Here is an 18,390-nt window from a genome sequence, read left to right as displayed (position 1 = left end):
GCATCATTTTTAAGAGATTTAAGATTGAATTTAAAATCCAACTGCCTATTCCAGTGTATGTTTCTCTAGAATAAGGTCAAGCCCTACAAATTGTGGATAGTGTCCTCTAAGTTGTGTTTTAGGCGATAATTGATAAATCTATGGTTTAGATACGTATGAAATTCCATATAACTCTAGCTCCAGCCTTTGCAAGTAAAAATTGGCAGTAATCATGGTCTTAATGGAGGCACGTGGCTACTTGGAATTTTCAGTACCAAAAGTCTTCTTGTTACTAGGTTATCAGGTTACCCTATAATAGTATCCATAACTCATTGCCCACTTGTCTATTTTGATTTCTTTTTTAAAAGGACAATTTTAAACTTAGAGGTTTTGTACCTCAATTTACATATGCAGCACATTTATAAAATAATCGTGCCTTTGCATATTTTTCCTTTGCTATCTTAACTATATATCCAAGCCATTGATGTTTTTTAATTGCCACAAATATCGCACTGAAATAGAGCACTAGGTACAAAAATGTTGGGTATAACATTTCTTCTTGTTCTTGAAAGTTATTTTAATCCCTATGTTTAATATATTCCTAGACAATTATATGTAACTATAATTATTTATGCTAGGTAGAAACATTTTTGTGGTCAACATTTGTGAAGTGCCTTGTAAATAAAAATATGCTTGAGTAGAAATAGTATTTTGCAAATATAGCCCTAAATAGAGCTACTGATTTTACCAAGAATTAAAGACTCCAAACTCTTTGTCTTTCAACTTTGGTTTATAGGAACATCTCATTACAATGAGCCAAAAGCCTATCTGATCATCAATGAGGTAATTTTGACACTTCCAAATGACACAGCTAATTTGTAATAGGTTTTTGAAGTGTAAATTGCATGTTTCTGTTTAAATAATGACAGTAAAATATGGACACTGTCTATTCACACTCTATATACACTACTAACTGCAACTTATCTCTAGAAGAAAGGTTTAATTTTTCAGGTCTCATCCACAAAATGAAGTGTTAATAAGCTGTATCTTTATTCTCACTTTTAAGTAATTTCTTCTTAACCATTGTATAACACTACTACAGTTTGTATGGAGATAAAATAACTCATGGTGAGAAATCCAGTTCTTTAAAGAAATCATTTTACCTTCAATCACTTTTAGGATATCTATGCTTTTAGAGTAAGGATGAAAATTTATAAACATTTGTTAAATTATACAACTGTTTTTGAAGATGTTTTGAAATTACATTTTCCTTATCGTACAACTAGTTTTCATGGATTCACAAATGAGACACATGAGAATTATTAATGCAAAAGCATAGCATATCAACAAAGTTTATAATGTAAATAGTTTAGTTAGGAAAGAATGTAATGAGTGAATTATCAAAGCTATTTTATTGGTTCCTAGATTTACCATAGAAGAAAATAAAGCACCCTTATAAAAATTTCTCAACACTGAGTCCATTTAAGGTCTATTTTGTATGCCATAAGTTCTAAAAAATGTTATTGCCGATAAAAATAGAGTGCCTATCTAAAATTGTCTTTTTAAAGGTTCTCTCTTATTCTTCTTCCCTTCCTATGTGTGCACAGAATACTGTCATCGTCTTGATTGGAACACTGTCTCTCTTTCTCAGAGGGTGTACAGTTGTAGAAGGGAGAAAATATTTGTTAATTTTGCTTCCTATAAGATAAGGTCTCAATGGTTGAAGGTCAGTTAACAAACTTTTTGTTTGTCTTCATACTATTATTTTGGAATTACCAACTGGCTTCTATTTAGATTTTGAATAATGAAAGAAAAGAACTAGCATTTGTTAGAACTTACTGTATTCCAGAAACTTTATTGATACCATTTCTTCTCATTATCACATTCATTCTTTCAATTAGTATTATTTTTTCCACCTTAAGAAGGTGGGACCAGAGGCTTTGTAATGTCCACTAACCCACTGTGGATTTCATGGCTTGCAAGAGGAAGAAAGCATCGTGGAACTCAGGTTTGTCTGATTCCAAATTCACATCCTTTCATGTCTCCATGAAAAATAGAAAAGATAAACTGGGCTCTATTCTAACAAGAGAAACACAATTTTCCATCAGATAAATGAATAATTCTTAAACCTCAAAAATAAAACATGTAGCAAAAGCTCAATTCAAGAGTAGACATAAAGGTTGTGACGTGGGTAGCAGGGACATATGTCTAGTGACATAGATTTGCTATGCATATCTGACCAAAAATCTCCCTCGTGATTTTCAAATCAGATGCACAACTGCATTTAATGAGTTTCATGAATCATTAATATCAGGCTCTGAAAACAGGATCATTAAAAAAGATTAAGATTTTCAACAACAAAGATCTTATCTAAATAGTAAGGAAATTATATTAGATGGCTCCATTCCCTGGGCAGTCTAGTTAACAATTCAACTTGTTCAAAGCTGTAAAATATGGCAACTTAAAAAATTATGAAAGTTTTTCTAACTTTATGCTTAAGGCAGTTGGCCATTCTTCCTCTTGGGAATAAAAAGGGCAGATTTTCTGTCGAAGCATTTTGCTATTGCTTTTCAATTTCCGTTTATGGGAAATAGATAAAATAGCAATTTTTTAGTTATAAATTTAAAGTCAAAATGGAGGTAATTAAGTAATTATCTCCATTAATTAAGTAAAGATTAATTTTTTAGAAAATAGCATTTACTAAATTCTAATCAATCAGTTGATTGACTATTTTTATCCCTGGCTCAATGTAACTCTCTTTGACATACTCTTCTCTTAATTCTAGTTTATGTCAATAATGTGTAATCATAGATGACTCTTTGTCATCTTGATCTCTCAGTTCTATGAACACCTTTGATCTAATGATAATGTTTTCCAACAGAATTGTTTCTACTCAAACTTCTGAGATCAAATTTGTGGATTTAGTCTCACCCCAACCAATTCTTCAACTCTCAGGACACCAACTGGTGTCCTACAATTCAATTCAATCCTGAGACTATCTGGAGATAGCCTCAGATCCCACAAGTTCAGGGTTCAGGCCCACAGGACTGCCCCCCTACAACCATTAGAGATGAGTTGTGGGCCTCCCATACTCCTGACCAACTGGCTATAAATTAGGACTTCCATGGATTCCTTCCCCAGGTTCTATAATTTGCTAAGATGTCTCACAGAACCCACAAAAGCACTTTGCTTACATTTACTGTCTGATACAAATCAGGAACAGTCAAACAGAAGAGACACATAGGGCCAGGTATGGTGAAAAGGGACACAGAGCTGCCATATGCCCTCTGGGTATATCATTGTATCACCCTCCCAGCACCTCAGAGGTGATGGAGGAGAGGGCTGACAGTTCCAAACGTCTAGTTATGCCTTCATCTTTCTGGTGTCCAGTACCCACCCTGAAGCTATACGGGTCTCTAGCCACCAGTCATGTCATGTCAATAGCATAAACTCAGGTATGGCTAAAAGGAACTTATGAATAGTAAAGGATGGTCCTCTCATCTCTATCAGGAAATTTCAAGTTTTAGGAACTCTGTACCGTGAACTGGGGAGGAAGACCAAATAGGACATACCCTAGACCAGTTGTGCTAACTACTGTGTGCCTCAAAATTGCCTACAGTTGTGTTAAAATAAGAGCTTGCTGAGGCCTGCTATTGGAATTTCAGATTTGGTAGCTCTGGGGGTGTAACCTGAGAATATGCAGTTCTAGTAATTTCCCAGGTGATGCTGATGCTGCTAGCACAGGGACCACACTTCCAGAAGGACTGAGTGAAGCATCGTCATTACTTATAATAGCAACTTCTCTGTAGTCACAATTTCATTCATCCCATTCTCTGAGCTCCTCCTTTAATCATTCCCTTTCATACCCTGACATAAAATATTTCAATCTCTCTGAGACCTCCAAACTATTATTTTATCATATTCACAATGACCCTTACCTCCTTGATGTACTCTGTTGCCTGTTCTCCTGCCTAAATTCCACGGCCAACCGTTCCCAGGAAACTTCAACTTCCTTGTTTCTCTTTCACTTTGCTGAATCTAACCAGGAAAATAACCCGGGTTAGATCCAAATTTCCACCAAATCCCCACATATATTTGAGCAACTAGCTATATGGAGCAAACTGAAAAATATCCCACTTGAAACTGAGACTCTCAGTGCCGCCTATCAATCAATCATACTACATATGTTCCAATCTATTCACTCTCTAATTTACCTAGTTTTGTATCTTATCCTGTCTCTAACCCCTAACACTTCCCCAGAAATCCTCATTCTCTTTTTGGTTGTGCTTCCCTGAGAATGTTGAATCACACAAGGACAACTTCCACAGACTCCTGAAACCATTTAAACTCACTTTCCCATGTCTATACCCACATACTCTCCCTTTTCACCTATTATTATCGTGAACTGCTGGCCCCTATCTGTATATTGTCTGATGATGATTTCTATATTACAGATGAAAATGAGAATAGGGTTAGAGCTACTTTCTCATTATAGCATAGCTTAGAATCAAATCCACACAGTCCACCACTGAAACTGGGGTTCCAAGTCAATGTATTTGGAGAAAGAGAGCTAGTAGAAAAACAAGGATGAAAAGATCCAGGATGAAGCTTCTGATGGAAGAAAAGGACATTTTTACTATTATGAACCCCTTGAAGTAGACCTTAAGCATTCTCATCTGGACAAATATCCATTCATCCACTCCAGTGAGCTGATTAAGTTTTAGGATTTTAAGGGTCAATGAACAATTATTCCTCATTCAGCAATTAAAGAAGTATTAATATGAATATTATCTTGAAGAAGTTTAATTTAAAACATATTTCATTGATCTTTGGCAATTGTCTTCTATCAGATCATTACCAATCCATGAGTTGGGAGGAAGGGAGAAAACCCAAAACTTAATCAGATGCCTGAAGTTAGGGAACATTTTATAACCAACCCAGGGGGGAAAAAAGGCTCAAAAAGGGAAAGATGAGGACATAGAAAATACATTTCAAAGATTTTAACTTTTTGACAAAATGTCAATTCTGTGCAAGAAAAACTGATGATTGTGTGAATATAACTTTGTCATTTACATCTGCCAATGTGTTCAGAAATATATAACCTATAAGTTTTTTTAATAGTAGTTTAACACAAAATTTATTCATCAAAGTATCTAAAACATTCTGAAAATACTAAAAATTTTCAATTTAAGTATTAAGCTAAACAGCTCTGTATATATAAATAAGCTCAAACAAACGTGCATGCTCCTAAACAATAACACTGCTACAGATATTGACTGGTGGTTTTGGTTTCATTTCATTTTAAAATGGCAAATCTAGTTAAAACCCAGATTCTGGGCTAGGTGGGGTGGCTCACGCCTGTGATCCCAGCACTTTGGGAGGCCGAGGCAGGCAAATCACAAGGTCAACAGATCGGGACCATCCTGGCCAACATGGTGAAACCCCATCTCTACTAAAGGAATACACAAAAATTAGCTGGGCGTAGCGGCACGTGCCTGTAGTCCCAGCTACTTGGGAGGCTGAGGCAGGAGAATCGCTTGGACCCGGGAGGCGGAGGTTGCAGTGAGCCGAGATTGTGCACGGTACTCCAGCCTGGCGACAGAGAGAGACTCCATCTCCAAACAAAACAAAACAAAACCCGATTCTGAACTGAATCTCAGAATAAGGATCTCAAAGAGGTCAATATGTATGTAATCTATTCTTAAAGAAAAATTTTCTCCAATTGTTTATTGAAATATCACACAGGCTCTGACTTTGTTTATACCCTTAAAAATTATCTAGATTTACGTGTAGCTTTTGTAAAGTGAAAGCTCAGAATGTCTACTCTGTTCTGGTACCACTTTAGTTTAATTGCTGGAAAATATTTAATAAAAATGAATTGGTCAACAAATGGAAAATTTGAACTTTGCATACTAAATTTTTACTTCATATTATCAACTCTTGAAAAATAAGTGTGTATATTAGAAATGACACTCGTTTGACTATACCATAATAGATTTCAGACTTTTTATCTTTACAGAATTTCTCCATCCTTTGAATTAAGTTAGCGGGCTTCAGTTGGCCAGTATTGGTGATCTGCCTCCACTAATTCACAGATCTATTGTATTACCCCCGGGGATGTATTTCCATAGTTCTGCCTTATCATGAGTGTTATGTTTTTCTTCTATTTTGTTGACTGCCATTCAAATATTTTTGGCTTTATCAGAGATTTTCACTTTATTGTTTGTCACCTCCTCATTTTTATAGCTTTTCATAATTTACTGTGTTATATCTGCCTGGGCTTTTGGTTCCTTTACAGATCTGTTTCATTTTATTTTTAGCTTATGATACTTCTAAAGTCTGTACCCTTTTAATTTTCACTTGCTTCATCGTCACATTCTTGTTTTGTTTTCATTTCAAAATACCAGAAAGTAAAATGTCTCAGCAGTTTGGTGAGTGGAATAGTTTATTTATAATCCAAAAAAACCCCATACTTTTTTTGAGCTATCTGCTTATAAGTAAAAATTTTATATATTAAATTCTTGAAAAAAAATCTTAAATTTCTGGGGGATTGACTGAGATTTTAAAAATCATTCTATACAACAACAGGTGCAAAATTTGTATTCCTCTACTCAAGAGAAATAATGAACATTTGTTATTAGTTTACTAACATCTAAATGTGAATGTATTCAATTATACATTATTAAAACACAATTAAGCTTAAGAGGTGGAAAAGTATAAAACAAACAAGTGTATAATTTACCTTTATTCATATGAAACATCTTTTTCTCTCCTGAAAATAAAGATTAACCAGTGGTAATGCTGGGGCAGGAGGGGGTGTGTTGGAGGGAGAAAAGCCATGATTTGTACAACTTGCGCATTTCCATGTTTTAAATACTCCCATCCTGGCCAGTTTCAAGCTACCAGCAATTTGATAACCAGTTCACAACATTTTTGACAATTTAATAATCAGCTCTCAAAAGCTGGTATAGGCCAGGATAAGCCAGCTTCAGCACAAAACTGAAAATGATTATTAATCTTTACTAGCTCCAGATATCTTTTAACATATATTGACATCTATGACCCTTAAAAAGAAAACATATATACAGATTTTGACAAAACTTTGCAGTTCCACTCATGGATCCCTGTATAAGAATCCCCTTTCTATGTGTGTTTGCAATTTAAAGAGTTCAGACTTTATGATTCACAGGTGACAACTAATGATTTAATCTCAACACCTGGGCTTTTATAATTTGGGAGTCAGGTGTTTAACTGCTAGTAACTGCTGCTTCTCAGAGAAACTTAGGAGCTAAGACCAGGGAAATGTCCCTTGGTCTGCAACACACCTCTTCTTTCTGAACATATCGTATAAGAAGCTAACTTTGTCCAACGTTTATATGACTTTTGCATTTTCAATTACAAGCTATTTTCTTTTGGAACTGTAGGACTGGGAGAACTTTCCCTCTACCCTCTGAAGGTATGATAACTGAGTCTATGAAATAAATGGATAACAGGAATGTCAAAAGAAGAAAAGGTATACACATTTATTACATGCATGGGGGAATCACAGGAAAGAAAAGTGGATGCAAAAACAAAACAAAACACCACCAAGAAAAAACCCAGTGAGACTTAGGAGCTTATAGGGAAGGCAGGAGGGAGAATGTAGGAAACTTAGGGGAGAGCAAATGACTTTTGGGAAAGATGACCAGACCCTTAGCAGAATAGATGATAGTTTGTGACAGTCTGTCTTGGTGTGGTATGGACTCTTAGTCTTGTCTCCTGTGATATGAGGAGTCAATTTTCCCTGGCTGATGAAACTCCTAGGAAGGAGATGAATCTCTTTGTGCTGACAAGACAGTATCTTGAAGCTTTGTTTTCCAATTCAGTTCTCAATCTGCAGTATATCAAAATCTCCTCATTATGCTTTGGATGTTATGGTAGATAAATGGTATCTTCACAAAGATACATTCATTCTGGTACTGAAAGTTCATTTTGGAGGGTCTCTTGAGGAAGGTAAAGGGAGTGCAGAGAAAGCATGTCCCGCATTTGTTGTTTTTCAAATATTTTCAGTTCGATGGAATCAGTACACCAAAGCAATCCACTTAAGGCTGGCATTTCCTGAACACCTTCAGAACTCTTTTGGATCCCACGTTATTTCTATCAGATCATGTGATTTAAGAATAACTTTTACTTGCCACTTACATATATATTGAAAAGGCAAACTTTCCTTTCATAGTTTCCTAATTTTGGCAAAGTACATTAACAAAAGTTAAATTGAGTAAGTGAAATTTTCTTTTCTATTGTTTTGAAAACAATTCTAGAAACTGTCCTTGTAAGAACAGCAAAAAGAGAAAAAGATAATTCTCAACTGCTGCTTCAACCATTCTTTGCTTAACAATGTATCTAATTAAAAGGCAAAACTCTCTATTTCAGGTTTATATGTATCAATTGCTTGATTAGAAAGTAAATTATCTACCCCATATAATCTGGTGTCAAAAAACTTATAATAAAATTACTTTGATTTTATTGCTGATAAGTTTGTGAATTTAAATCTCAACTTACAGTGATGAATTTATTTGCTTTGTGCTGACAAGACAGTATCCTGAAGTTTTGTTTTCCAACTCAGTTCTCAATCTGCAGTGTATCAAAATCTCCTCATTATGCTTTGGATGTTATGGTAGATAAATGGTATCTTCACAAAGATACATTCATTCTGGTATTGAAAGTGCCTACTTAAAATTCTGCACGAACAGTTTTATTGAAAAAATATGTAGACAAACCATTAATTATACACAGTGACTTGGAACAAATTCTTATAAGAAGCATAGCGTGTCTTCCATTAAATGTATACATTTTATAAAAAGTTACTGAAAGTCTTCCTGAGGTTAAACAATAAATCTTTTAAATTTAACCACTGTGCTCCATCAAAGGTAATTTTTTCTTTATGACACTCGGCATACAGTCGGATCTCAGCCTACTTTAAACAACTAGGCAGTATTTTTAGTGCATTTTTCTGTTTGTTAAAAAGCTAGTTGTTGAGAATAAGTTGCTCAATTATCTTCCTCAATTACTTTTTGTTTTGTTTTGTAATTATTATCCTATTTTGGTTTTCCTTTAGAATTGTGAAATATCTTGAATCAGAAATTGCAGAGAATATATAAATGAGTAAGCATGCACTCTGCAATCAAACTAGATCTCGAAAGTGTTTTGTTGTAGTTTATACCTTGAATTCGAAGTGCCATTTTATACAAGGCACTTGAAAAATTTTCAAGCTCATATATTTCATAATAGTACAGAATTTATTGTTCTTTTATTTGCAAGGAGATAGACCAGATAAAGGATCACTTTTTCTTACAGTGTTGACTTTGATATTCTGAACTTGTCAGTTTATACAGATTAATGGAGACTCCATGCATGTAAAATTCACTATAATTTTTTTTCTGGTATGAGAGTCCAAACAAGTAGTAACTACATTTCAAACAGGTAAAGTAAAAATATACAATAGCTTGACAAAAAAAAAAAGAAGAAAAAAGAAACCCCTATGCATGCCTTAACATTCTTAAACTCTGAGGACCAAATTGGATTCAAAAGAAACATTTCTGGTGGGCAGGGAAAGGGCTAAAAAGCTGAAGTATATAATAAGTAAATTCCTCATTGCTATCAAATATATGACCAGCATGACATTTCAATACATGTTAAGGTTTTCTGAAAAAAGTTCTAGGATAATAGGATTTCAACTTTTGATTCTATGAATATCATTCTTGTTATTGGTATGGGAGAATCATCCTCTTCATGTATCAGTGGATTCAAATGAAAAAAAAATCAGGCAGCTAGTTCCTTTCCAAGAAGCCTTAGAGCTTCTTGTACATAAAAATATGAGCCATGTTTCTGATTCAAATTTTAAGTAGAGAATTCTCTTTATTCCCTCTTCTGCATAAAATTATGCACTGGCACTCTGCTCTCCAGACAAGTAAAACTTCTTACCTGTTATCATTTGAGACACCCAAGACTCAGAACATATTATTTCCTAGCTGAAAGTCCCAACAAAGTTTCTCAGAACAAAAACAACAAAAGGTTAAATACACAGAGATAGGGTATTAAACAGTGGTTTCCAGGGGCTGAGGGTGAGGAGAGAAAATGGAGATAGAGAATTCAAAGGATGCAAAGTTGCAGATATGTACAATTAACAAGTTGAGGGATCTAATGTACAACATGAGGACTGTAGGTATTAATATTTATTGTATTTGGCATTTTACTAAAAGGGTAGTTTGTAGGTACTCTTTCCTCACACACATATCCAGAAGAAAGGTAACTGAGATTTTCAAAGGGAATGCTTCCAGTTTTTGCCCATTCCATATGATATTGGCTGTGGGTTTGTCATAGATAGCTCTTATTATTTTGAGATACGTCTCATCAATACCTAATTTATTGACAGTTTTTAGCATGAAGGTTCTTGAATTTTGTCAAAGGCCTTTTCTGCATCTACTGAGATAATCATGTGGTTTTTGTCTTTTGTTCTGTTTATATACTGGATTACATTTATTGATTTGCATATGTTGAACCAGCCTTGCATCCCAGGGATGAAGCCCACTTGATCATGGTGGATAAGCTTTTTGATGTGCTGCTGGATTCAGTTTGCCAGTATTTTATTGAGGATTTTTGCATCGATCTTCATCGGGGATATTGGGCTAAAATTCTCTTTTTTGGTTGTGTCTCAGGCTTTGTATCAGGATGATGCTGGCCTCATAAAATGAGTTAGGGAGGATTCCCTCTTTTTCTATTGATTGGAATAGTTTCAGAAGGAATTATACCAGTTCCTCCTTGTACCTCTGGTAGAATTCGGCTGTGAATCCATCTGGTCCTGGACTTTTTTTGGTTGGTAAGCTATTAATTATTGCCTCAATTTCAGAGCCTGTTATTGATCTATTCAGAGATTCAACTTCTTCCTGGTTTAGTCTTGGGAGGGTGTATGTATCGAGGAATTTATCCATTTCTTCTAGATTTTCTAGTTTATTTGCATAGTGGTGTTTATAGTATTCTCTGATGGTAGTTTGTATTTCTGTGGGATCGGTGGTCATATCCCCTTTATCATTTTTTGTTGTGTCTATTTGATTCTTCTGTCTTTTCTTCTTTATTAGTCTTGCTAGCAGTCTATCAATTTTGTTGATCTTTTCAAAAAACCAGCTCCTGGATTCATTGATTTTTTGAAGACAGGGATGCCCTCTCTCACCACTCCTATTCAACATAGTGTTGGAAGTTCTGGCCAGGACAATCAGGCAGAAGGAAATAAAGCATATTCACTTAGGAAAAGAGGAAGTCAAATTGTCCATTTGCAGATGACATGATTGTATATCTAGAAAACCCATCATCTCAGCCCAAAATCTCCTTAAGCTGATAAGCAACTTCAGTAAAGTCTCAGGATACAAAATCAATGTGCAAAAATCACAAGCATTCTTATACACCAATAACAGACAAACAGAGAGCCAAATCATGAGTGAACTCCCATTCACAATTGCTTCAAAGAGAATAAAATACCTAGGAATCCAACTTACAAGGGATATGAAGGATCTCTTCAAGGAGAACTACAAACCACTGCTCAATGAAATAAAAGAGGATACAAACAAATGGAAGAACATTCCATGCTCATGGGTAGGAAGAATCAATATCGTGAAAGTGGCCATACTGCCCAAGGTAATTTATAGATTCAATGCCATCCCCATCAAGCTACCAATGACTTTCTTCACAGAATTGGAAAAAACTACTTTAAAGTTCATATGGAACCAAAAAAGAGCCTGCATTGCCAAGTCAATCCTAAGCCAAAAGTACAAAGCTGGAGGCATCACGCTACCTGACTTCAAACTATACTTCAAGGCTACAGTAACCAAAACAGCATGGTACTGGTACCAAAACAGAGATATAGACCAAAGGAACAGAACAGAGCCCTCAGAAATAATGCCACATATCTACAACTATCTGATCTTTGACAAATCTGACAAAAACAAGAAATGGGGAAAGGATTCCCTATTTAATAAATGGTGCTGGGAAAACTGGCTAGTCATATAGAAAGCTGAAACTGGATCCCTTCCTTCCACCTTACACAAAAATTAATTCAAGATGGATTAAAGACTTAAACGTTAGACCTAAAACCATAAAAACCCTAGAAGAAAACCTAGGCAATACCATTCAGGACATAGGCATGGGCAAGGACTTCATGGCTAAAACACCAAAAGCAATGGCAACAAAAGCCAAAATTGACAAATGGGATCTAATTAAACTAAAGAGCTTCTGCACAGCAAAAGAAACTACCATAAGAGTGAACAGGCAACCTACAGAATGGGAGAAAATTTTTGCAATCTACTCATCTGACAAAGGGCTAATATCCAGAATCTACAATGAACTCAAACAAATTTACAAGAAAAAACAAACAACCCCATCAAGTGGGCGAAGGATATGAACAGACACTTCTCAAAAGAAGACATTTATGTAGCCAAAAGACACATGAAAAAATGCTCATCATCACTGGCCATCAGAGAAATGCAAATCAAAACCACAATGAGATACCATCTCACACCAGTTAGAATGGCAATCATTAAAAAGTCAGGAAACAACAGGTGCTGGAGAGGATGTGGAGAAATAGGAACACTTTTACACTGTTGGTGGGACTGTAAACTAGTTCAACTATTGTGGAAGTCAGTGTGGCGATTCCTCAGGGATCTAGAACTAGAAATACCATTTGACTCAGCCATCCCATTACTGGGTATATACCCAAAGGATTATAAATCATGCTGCCATAAAGACACATGCACACGTATGTTTATTGCGACACTATTCACAATAGCAAAGACATGGAACCAACCCAAATGTCCACCAATGATAGACTGGATTAAGAAAATGTGGCACATATACACCATGGAATACTATGCAGCCATAAAAAGTGATGAGTTCATGTCCTTTGTAGGGACATTGATGAAATTGGGAATCATCATTCTCAGTAAACTATTGCAAGGACAAAAACCAAACACCGCATGTTCTCACTCATAGATGGGAATTGAACAATGAGAACACATGGACGCATGAAGGGGAACATCACACTCTGGGGACTGTTGTGGGGTGGGGGGAGGGGGGAGGGATAGCATTAGGAGATATACCTAATGTTAAATAACGAGTTAATGGGTGCAGCACACCAACGTGGCACACGTATACACATAACAAATCTGCACATTGTGCACATGTACCCTAAAACTTAAAGTATGATTAAAAAAAAAAAAAGGTAACTGAGATGATGGATATGTTAATTTGCTTGACTATAGAAACCATTTTACTACGTATATGTGTATCAAAACAACTTAAATATACAATAAAAATGAATGAATGTGACATTAACTTCTCATGTGCTGTCACTTTGGATCTAATCTTTTCGCCATTTCAGTCTGCTACTGAATAACAAAAGGTATAGAGATATAATAATCCCTCACGATACTCTAGGTATTATGGAATATGTTGGGGGAGTGGTGATAGAAAAATGGGTAATTCACAATTATCAACCTCAGGTTGCTTGAAGTTGATCCTGTGTGCCCTGTAGCTAGATTTTCATTAATTCACGGGATAATCCCAACTGATACAAACATTATCAAGTTGCCAATAGTGCCAGCCTTGAAGTGTTGGTCAAACTTTTGATTCTTGGCTGTATTCATTTGCAGGCTCCAGTTTCTGTTTTGTTTTTTATGTAAGTAATATATGGATGTTGGCCTCTCATTCTTCAAATTACCTTCTGTTATAAGCTTCTGTGACACCATGTTTGCTTGGCTTACTTATGCCTCTAAGGTCTCCCATTGCTATTCTTTCTAGGCTTCTCTCATCAGCTCTTAAATTCTGGTGCTTCTCAAGAGCTGACCCTCCATCCTCTGCTCTTATAATCTGTAATCTCTTAATAGTTATTTAATTTGCAGCCATGGGCCAGAAACACCTGTCATTTTATTCCTCTTGAATCTGTACCTATATTTTCAACATTTCTTTTCTGCTAGAGACACACATGGGCCTCCCTTCTGGGCTTCCCCAGTGGGAAACCCCATGGTACTCACGAACTTCACATGCTCATTATGGAACTCCTCCTCTTCACTTCTCCCATGCTTCCTCTTCCAACTTACTCCTCTCCTGCTTTGCACAGGCAAGTTATGGGAATACCACACACCTGGTTATCAAAGCCAGACACTCCACCTTTATTTTTACCTCCTGTCCATTCATCTTACCCCCTTCCTCCACTGTATCTGTTACATCGCCAAACCCACTTAATTTTACCGCTGATATAATTCTACTCTATCTAGCCTCATATTCCCTACTATCATCCTCTCTCACGTGGACTATTTTATATTTTTTAAACTGGTCTTTTCCCCTTTTCATTTTTATTCCTCTATAATCCATCTTTTTGACATTGCTATGGCACTCAAATCTTCAGAATAAAACAAAAACTCTTTTTTGGAAATTTAGGCTCTTCAGGATTTAGAGACGGCAGCTATCATCCTTTGCTTGATATTCAAAATATCTGGGTAACTTTTCAAAAACACAGGCTCATAGGCCACTCTCTCTGAAATTCTGATTTAAGTGGTCTGGAATAGGGTCTAGGCATAAGTAAGTATTTCTTAAACAAAAAACCAAGGGATGGAAATATGCAGTAAGAGTATATGTAACAAACCTGCATGTTCTGCACATGTATCCCAGAACTTAAAGCATTAAAAAAAATTTGTATTCATAGAAGAATAATGGTTCCCAGAGGCAGTGGGTAGGTGAGGAGTGAAGGCACGGGGAATTACTGGTCCAAAGTTACAAAGTTTCAGCTAGACAAGAGGAATAAGTTTTGAGATCTACTGCAAAGCAGGATGACTGTAATCAATAATAATATGTTGTATATTTCAAAATAACTAAGAGTAATTTCAAATGTATCACCACAAAAATAACAAGGAAGTGAAGTGATGGATATGTTAATTAGCTTGATTTAATCACTCTAAATTGTAGATGTATATCAAAACATCACCTTGTACTACATAAATGTAATATAATTATGGAAAAAAAGACCTGATGTTTGAAATGATAATTATTTTTATAACCTCATTTCAGATTTAACATTCTCATATTACATCCTAGTATGTATCCATATTACCCACATGGGAAGTACACGTCTCTACAAAGTTAGCCAGGTGCAATATCCAAGACATTCAGTCAAGAGGGGGTGTCTAATTGTTATTTTAGTCTTCATTCAGGTTAGTACTGCCCATCCACAGTTTGTACAATAGTTTTCCCACTTTACAATTTTAAAAACCTATCATCCTTGATTTTATTAACTAGCCCATTCTATCAAATTTAAACATGTTTTTGTTTTTTAAAAGACCATGTCCAAGTGGCAATTCTATGTGTATCTCCCTCAAATAAGCATCAGTTGAAGAAATCTGAGAAATTCAACCAGCTCTGAACTCATATCACTATTTCAATGTCTGTTATTTATTTTTTATTATTATTATTTTTTGAGATGGATTCTCACTTTGTTGTCCAGGTTGGAGTATAGTGGTGCGATCTCAGCTCACTGCACCTTCTGCCTCCTGGGTTTAAGTGATTCTCCTGCCTTAGCCTCCTGAGTAGCTGGTATTACAGGCGCCCCCAACCGCGCCCAGCTAATGTTTGTATTTTTAGTAGAGACGGGGTTTCACCATGTTGGCTAGGCTGGTCTCATACTCCTGAGCTCAAGCGATCCACCTGCCTCAGCCTCCCAAAGTGCTGGGATTAGAGGTGTGAGCCACTGGCCCAGCCCCATGGCATTTTTTAAAACCAGGACTTCTGTATAATGAAGCTTTTCTCAATATCTTTTTAACCACATCCGCTTACTTATTACACCCACTCCAACTACCTGTCTTCATCTCATCACATTTAAGTACTCAAATTGTCCATAGGCTGCAGAATGAATTCATTAGGACTTTATATAATTTGTCAAATCATGAAATTGCACAATCTTTTGAATATGGAATTGGGAGGCCTTTATAGTTCATTCAGTAGAAAACTGGAACATTTTTGAAAGGTGATCTGCTTGACACCTTTCAAAGAGTACAAAACCTTGTGAAGTAGCAGATGCAATGATTACCAATATACTTTATGAAATGACTTTCAGAGTTTGAGATTAAATTGGCTTTTCTGAAATATGTAAGTCTCTGGAAAAACACAACATTTCTAATCTTGCTTTGGAAAGCCTTTAAGTATGTAAAAATCAATTTCTTATATCTTCTTTGAAATAAACATGGAAAATCCTAAGGTTTTATTCATGTTTCATGAATTTCACAGCACTCATCATATTTTAAAGTTATTTTTAATTCTTTGCATTATATTAAAATCTCTCTTGGAATGAGAGGCCTGAAAAATAATCATAATATACTGTTGTTGTCTAACAATATATCAAGTTTTTAATGATTCTTACAATGAAATGTTTTTATCATTCTTGTAGTTTATCCACATGTATTTAATATTACTAGCAGAAATTTAGATTTTAGTAAATTAATTCTGATCTTTGTAAAATAAAATACTTTTGTTTTCAATCTATATCTATTAATTCTTTAGTCCATGAATCCATCTAACAATTATTATTGAACAAGTTCTAGGAGATAAGTACTATACAGTTGCTAAGAATTCTGAAAGATCATCTTATACCCATTATACAGAAGCAGAGTGAGACAAATAAACCAAAACTTACATAACACTGTGACATGTGTTTCAAGTTTAAACATCTTAAAAAATACATTTCATAAAACTAAAGATAAAACTTGATACTTGTTTCTACTACTTTTGGTTTTATATACTTAGGCATATTATTTTTATTTTTTTTTTCTTTCTTTCTTTCTTTCTTTATTTATTTTTTTCTCCCCCCTCCCCCCACCCCACAACAGTCCCCGAAGTGTGATGTTCCCCTTCCTGTGTCCATGTGTTCTCATTGTTCAATTCCCACCTATGAGTGAGAATATGCAGTGTTTGGTTTTTTGTTCTTGCGATAGTTTACTGAGAATGATGATTTCCAATTTCATCCATGTCCCTACAAAGGACGTGAACTCATCATTTTTTATGGCTGCATAGTATTCCATGGTGTATATGTGCCACATTTTCTTAATCCAGTCTATCATTGTTGGACATTTGGGTTGCATATTATTTTTGAGTCTGGTATTAAATAAGCCAATGTATGTTTGCAGTCTATATCTTTATTCATGCCTTTGATTAAAATATTGAATAAGCAAGATCTAAAGAAAAGTAACATACTGAATATGTGACTAGAAACCTCTCTCCAAGTGACGAGGCTGGGCAAAATGCTGAAATTCCATCTCTGCCAAAAAACAAGATGTGGTGGTGCACCCCTGTAGCCCCAGCGATGCTGGTGGCTACTCAGGAGGCTAAGACAGGAGGCTCATTCGAGCTCAGAAGGTAGAGGCTGCAGTGAGCTATGACTGCCACTGCATTCAGCCTGACTGACAAAGTGAGACACTGTCTCACAAAAAAGGGAAGGAAACCTCTCTCTAAGATGAAAAAGGAGTAAGAGGGTATTTAAGGCACATGTCCCCAGTGAGGCAGATTAAATCAATATGAGCTTAAAATCCTTCCTAAACAATATTTAGTTCACTTATATTGTTCTGTTATACAAAATCAAAGTATTCCTCTTAGAAACAATATTTATCAAATTTTCCTTTAGTATACCAATTGTGATACAATTATGCCACTTCTCTTTAATCCTGCCTAGTAGTCCATGCTATCTGGTATAGTGTTCAAGTGTGCAGGCTTTGAGCCACACCATATGGGCACAAAAATTTCCTCTGCCACTTAAAATTGGGTGACTTATTTTTTTGTTTTATTTTATTTTATTATTATTATACTTTAAGTTTTAGGGTACACGTGCACAATGTGCAGGTTAGTTACATATGTATACATGTGCCATCTCCTAAAGCTATCCCTCCCCCCTCCCCCCACCCCACAACAGTCCCCAGAGTGTGATGTTCCCCTTCCTGTGTCCATGTGTTCTCATTGTTCAATTCCCACCCAAGAGTGAGAATATGCAAAAAATAAAAATAAAAAAATAAAAAATAAAAAAATAAAAATGTCAATCCATTGTATCACCCCCCAAAAGAAAAAATTGGGTGACTTACTTCACCTTTCTATGCCTCAGTATGACACTAGTTGCTACCTCCTATAGTTGTGAGGATAAAACGAGTGTATACAGGCAAAGCACTTAGTATTTAAATACAACTTAATTATAGTCATAATTATTACTATTACTGTGATTATGGTTATTATTTGATTAACTCCCTCGATGAAAACAAAGCATAGGAAGTTGAATTAGAAAAGATTAGAATGGTGTTAAAGCTGGGTCCTGTGAAGTAAAGAGAAGAGTCAAGACAATTCCTTTGGCAA

This window comes from Pongo pygmaeus, chromosome 2 (assembly GCF_028885625.2).
Source record: "Pongo pygmaeus isolate AG05252 chromosome 2, NHGRI_mPonPyg2-v2.0_pri, whole genome shotgun sequence".
Classification (NCBI taxonomy): domain Eukaryota; kingdom Metazoa; phylum Chordata; class Mammalia; order Primates; family Hominidae; genus Pongo; species Pongo pygmaeus.
This window is presented reverse-complemented; position numbering follows the sequence as displayed.